Source organism: Toxotes jaculatrix, chromosome 2 (genome assembly GCF_017976425.1).
Source record: "Toxotes jaculatrix isolate fToxJac2 chromosome 2, fToxJac2.pri, whole genome shotgun sequence".
Taxonomy (NCBI): domain Eukaryota; kingdom Metazoa; phylum Chordata; class Actinopteri; family Toxotidae; genus Toxotes; species Toxotes jaculatrix.
In genome coordinates, this window is record NC_054395.1 from 8,530,922 (window position 1) to 8,536,921 (window position 6,000).

At 39.2% G+C, this 6,000-nt stretch overlaps 1 long non-coding RNA gene across 1 annotated transcript; it reads right to left on the bottom strand.

Moving 5' to 3' along the window:
• Window positions 1-2,238: 2,238 nt before the first annotated feature.
• Window positions 2,239-3,144, bottom strand: LOC121197981. The gene is made up of 3 exons (XR_005896304.1): window positions 2,867-3,144; window positions 2,609-2,662; window positions 2,239-2,311 (listed from the first exon to the last, which is right to left on the bottom strand). It is a non-coding gene; the product is annotated as an uncharacterized LOC121197981 (long non-coding RNA).
• Window positions 3,145-6,000: the final 2,856 nt, after the last annotated feature.

The window sequence follows — 6,000 nt, forward strand, 5'->3', positions numbered from 1 at the left end:
TGTGCTGTTACGCAGTTGTACGACATTAAATTTAGACTACTGTAATATAATATAGGCTCAAATGATAGAGATCATGATTAGAATTTTTTACCATAAGAAACCTAGTATTAAAAGCACACAAATGTATCACCATCACAAATGTCCCAAACATGACTATGTGGCAACTTTAGACTGAGTATATCAAATGAAAACTGTCAGCATCACTGAATACAAAAAGTGTTTAGAAATGAAATATTGAAATGAAAAAAAAAGAAATGTACCTAGATCACAAACTGGACTGGTCCAAAAACGTGGACACTGTTTACAGAAAGGGCCAGAGCCGTCTCTATTTTCTGAGACCGCTAAGGTCCTTTAACATCTGCCGGACGATGCTGCGGATGTTCTATGAGTCTGTGGTGGCCAGTGCCATCCTGTACGCTGTTGTCTGCTGGGGCAGCAGTCTGAGGGTGAAGGACACTAACAGACTCAATAAGATCATCAGGAAGGCCAGCCATGTTGTGGGGGAGGAACTGGACTCAATGAACAGAGTGTTGGAGAGGAGAATGTTGTCCAAAGTTAGGACAATATTGGACTCTCCTTCACACCCTCTCCACCATGTGCTGATCAGTCACAGAAGCTCGTTCAGCAACAGGCTTATTGTTCCACGCTGCACAACAGAGCGACACAGGAAATCATTCCTGCCTGTCGCAATCGAACTATATAACTCTGAACTGTAAGAATCACGGACTCATGTATACTGTGTATACTTCATTTTCAAACCATCAACCACAAACCTCATGTACATATCTGCAAATAAAATATTAAGATGTCTTATTTTTTTCAATTTTTATATTATTTGTATATATTGTTCTGTTTGATATTGGAGTTATAGCAATATTTTTACTTGATTTTCATTATACAATACTTTTATTTTGTTCTTCACTTATTTATTCTAGAAATTTTTTCTCTTACCACACACTATGTGCAATTTTCCTCTTCATTTTCAACTGGGAGTTAAGTAACTGTAAGAATTTCCCTACGGGGATTAATAAAGTTATTCTGATTCTGATTCTGAAAGGCCAAAAATTAAAAACTACATGCCATCATAAAACCTTAATTCGGATAGCTAATGTTCTTCAGATTATCTACATGCGGTGCTATTTTAGAAGCACAATCTTGTATTTTTCATTTTCTTGAATGAATTTACGTTCCTCTAAATTAGAGACTTAGGCCGCTGTATTCATTTTAAAGTTTAAACCTTTTATTTGGATGCTCAATGAACCAAAATATGTTTCTTTGAAAAATGCATCAAAATCAGCATTAGGCCCAACAGGCACCATCTTTTCAAATGTGAGGATTCTAATTAATAATAATAGTGCCACAATGTGTTTTTTAGCTTGTAAATATGAAATAAGATTAGAAGAGATGAGTTATGACATGAGATAACAGAATACAGTAAACAAACTTAGAACAAACTAAACTTAAACAAAATGAGTCCAATATAGCAGAAACTCTAAACTGAAACTGAATGTTGTTTTGTTAAGAACGAAGTAATGTAAAGATAGAATTTAACGTGTAGTGACAACAAGATAAACAGATGTCAGCATATTTTAAATCGAAACCTTAAACTTTGTTCTTGAGAGCTGTGATTCTATTCTTAACATAGAACTTAACAGCCAACCAGTTTCTGTCTTTAAGGGCACCTTTTTCTGCTTTAAGGCACTTATCACAATCGCTTTTCCCAGGAACTCGACATGATGTGATGAACGACATCATGTACTTTTCCACAGCAACGATTTCTGCTTTCTCCCACATTCTTCTCTTGAAAGGCTGGCGACCTGTAAAACAATTATGATGAATAAATATTTCTTTTTCTCAATGGAAGTGCTACAGAAATATTACTTTAGGAGCAAAACTCAATCAACACTAGTTTTAGGTTGCTTAATTTGCAAAAAAGGATGTAATTGAATAGGAAACTTCATGTGTGTGGATCAGAGTTTTATGGAGTGAGGATGGATATGTTTGTGTTGTCTTTGTCTGAAAAGAATTTGTCATTGTCAATGATTTGAGTGTTGAGCTCTGTGCCCACACTGTCTGTGACAGTGCAGCACCATAAAAAAACATTGACACTCAAGCATTATTTCAACCATAGAGGAAAAGCAAACAATTACAAATTTTGATCTTAAAGCCTTACCTCCTCCTCTTTTTGGTGATTGGCGATGGAATGGTCCTGGAGGGGTCGTGGTGCCTTGCTGTGGTGCTTCATCAATATAGCTCACATTTGACATTGTGGGCTCATTCTCTTCTCTCTGGCTGGATGTGATCTGACTTTCTGAAAACCAGAAAGCAAATTTCAAAAAACATCATTTAAGAATTATTAGTCATACCACAGTAAATAAGAGATGTTCCAAGATTTACCCAAGAGCTACTATTCTGGCCAGTGTGGGCATATTTTAGTGGATTGGTATTGGCTAATGTAAATCTGATCCTCTCTTTATTGTATATTGTGCTTTTCCCACCCAAGATAGTTAAGGACTTCAAGATCAGAGCAAAAAAAAAAAACTTAATCAGCGCATCCCTTCAGTACGGATATCACTGCATACATAACCATAGTCACATTTAAAACTACCTTGTGAGCCTGACTCACACACATCTTCAGTGTCGCTGTCGAGGTGAACATTCTCTGTGAGTTGGTAGGAGATTGGAAGAGGGGGTAGGAGAGAAAAATGACTTAGTGAAGGCAAAATGCAATTCATTTGATTCTGACAAATTCATTCATTAATTCCCTAGCATAACACATATAACATCTTTGAGATCACATTTAATCACTTTAGATCAGGACATTGTCTTTTATTCAGAAACATCTTAAGAAAGAAGTAATTAGTACCCTCAGGATCAATGCTGATGTCATCAAGGGTCTTGCCCTTGAATTCTGCCAGACGTCCCTTTTCCAGAGCCATGAGAACTTTGCTAACTTTAGCAAGTTGGAGAGTGCCCTCAGGAAGTCTGTAGAACTGCCGATGCACTCTTATATCATGGCCAAGAAAATCAGCTAACTGATCCAGTTCTGTGTTACTGAGGTTAAGAACTTGAGACAAAGTTCCTGTTTGTTTGCGTAGTTTTGTAGAAGTGAGGCTTTCAGGACTTTTTGCACCACAGACCTTGGCAAAGTGTCGAAGGCAATCTGAACCACGGTAGCAGGTAAAGGCTGATGGTCTTGCAAATAAGTATGTGTTCTCATGAGGAACTCCACACTCCTGCCGTTTGCTGACAAGCAGATCCAATGCTTTCTGCATTCCTGGCGTTAAAAGCACAGGAACTTTTCTTCCCCTTTTTCCTCTTATCTCTATCCTCCTGAAGTGTTGACAGAGTTTCTTCTCCAGGTCTGAGAGTGCGACATTTGCATCTTCTTGAGGGTCTGATGGGTTTTGAGACAAATATGCAGAGAGGGGCATTTTGGACACCTCCCCTGCTCTTCGTCGGTTGAACAAAATGACTTGTGTCAAAGTGATCTTGGCCAGCTGTCTCCATGCCTGAGGGCATGTCTCTGTGGACAGTTGACTTAACTTATTTTGTTGTTGCTCATCTAAATAAGAATGGAGAGTCTGGACATCTTTTGTGAATGGAAGCAACAGAGGGGCATTCCACTTGGATTCCTGGAGTGTTCTCAGTGATGCAGCTGATATCTGTTCATTCCATCTGGATTCATATACTCTACGGAATGTACGAGCATCCTTTGCTGCAGCGTGGTTGTTCTGCACATTTGCACGGCTTTCAACAAGCAGCGAAATCTTTGTCAAGCTATGTCCAATTTTGAGAGCGAGACTTGGGCACTTGTACTTACTGGTTTCACTGTCAAAGCCTGCCACTTGTTTCACTGCTTGCACAACATGCATGAAATTTGCAGGTTTGACGTGGTCTTCAATGGTCTTCAAGGGAGTAGTTTTCCTTGAGCATACCAGAAGCCTTCCCAACTCTCTCAGTTTCTGCCGAATGTATTCATGTTTGCCAACATCATATCCAAGCCGGTTATATAGATGCTCACCATATTCCAAGATACAGGTATCAGATTTGACAGCAAAATAAACTTCATCTTGAACCATGCTGTTTAACATCTTCCAAAATTCAACTTTGACACCAGGTGGTGGAGGTGCAGCAAATGCACAGAGAGCCTGGACACGGGTTTTACCAGGTTTCTGTGGACCACCAGGCTTGAACTTGCAGATCATCATGTGCCGCCAAAGGAGTTTCTTGGTGAAATAGCCATGACAATATACACAATGCAGGAAATTCTGTGCTTGAGAATCCTGTTTTGGCTTCTTACGAGGAACAAGGTCTCCAGCACCAGCATTTAATACATCAACATTATGTGCAAAGTTGCCCCTATTTCTCAAATGTTCCAGATGCATTCTTCTTTCTTTGGAGCCTTTTGGGAAGGATACAGCCAGGGCAACCTCTTGCTTATTGTGATGAGCTCGCTCCAAATGTCTTGATATTTTTATGACTCCTAACTTACAGTACAAACAATATTGCTTCTTGTTATACATTCTTGACCCATTCTCCTTTTTGCAGACAGCAGATATGGAAAGTGAACTGTCAGCCATATCGTTAAGTGGGGAAGAGGTACTATCGGGAAGATTTTGCTCCAGAGCAGGTGTCAAGTTTTCTAACACATCTCCAGTCTCTCCAATTCCACTCTGCTTTGAAGAGTGACCAGTTCTGCTTGAAATTCGCCTTTTACGTCTCCTACTAGAGGTGGTTTCTTTTCTTGACGGTGAGCGTCCTCTGTTAAGCTCCTGTTCTGAAGAGCCACTGTTCAGTTCTGTTGGTGAGGGACATCCATCCCTGATGTTAACCATCCTGCTTAGATTTAGGCTTTTGCGCATGCTCTTTTTCTGGTCAACTGGCCCAATAACTTCGCTGGCGTCAGAATCAGAATGATCCCCACTTGTGTCAGGAATATACTCCTCTCCACTGTCACCTGAGGTTGGGTCAAAAAGCTCATCTGAATCGAAATGAATCCGGCTGTTCATCTAAAAGGACAAAAATATAAAATTAAATAATAAAACATTTGCTTTGCACATGTTAACTGCAAACAAAATGTGAACCATCAGGAAAGACATATTGTGCACATGCATTAATTGCCTTCTCTGTTTCCTTACCTGTATGCTTCTGGTCCTCCTCAGCCTTGGGGTAGAACCTTGGTCCTGCAGTTCTGAGTTGCTGAGTTCTGAGTCAGAACTTGGATTCCTAGTCTAAAGTGTTAATTTTATATGAAATGTCTGTTTAGACAAATACATGAAAGTGAACACATAAATGACAAGGTTCATGAAAAAACACAAAGAATCTCTGAACTTCACAATACCTGAAGATTATCATAAACTTTGAAGGGAATTCCAGATGTGGTTGGAAATTCATCAGAATCAACTTCTGCGACTTTTTTCTTTAGAGGAGAGACTTCTAGGTCACCTGAGCCCTATATGACGTTAAAGATTATGTTAAAGACTGAGTTAAACTTCAGCATAGATTAACTCTTCAACAACTCATCAAACAGAAAAGGCTTCACAACTATCAAAGTATGAACAAATCAGAGACAAGAAATATATCCAAAAATTAGTACCTCGTTCTGGGAGGAGGATGATCTCTGAGGAGCCTGATCTGTGGTTTTTGAAATCTCAGCCTTGGTTGATTGTCCTCCAACCTGAGCAGTGAGTTCAACATCATTATTGACTACCTGATAAGCAGTAAAATGAGTTCATTTCAACAACAAAGATCATAAACAGATACAGAAGACAACAAGAGAAGAGTTTTGGGGGTATCACTGAAACCTTTCCTGTATCTGACTCTAAATCATGCTTTCTTGTGATATACTTTAGTTGCCACTGATTTCTCTATTCAGTATGTCGGCTATTCTAGCACTATTATAAGCATTACAGTTGAAAAAAGGTAAAGATGAAGTCTGCCAAGAGGAAACTAACCTGTTAGCAACACCTGGTATAACTGGTAGAAATCTAACAGCGC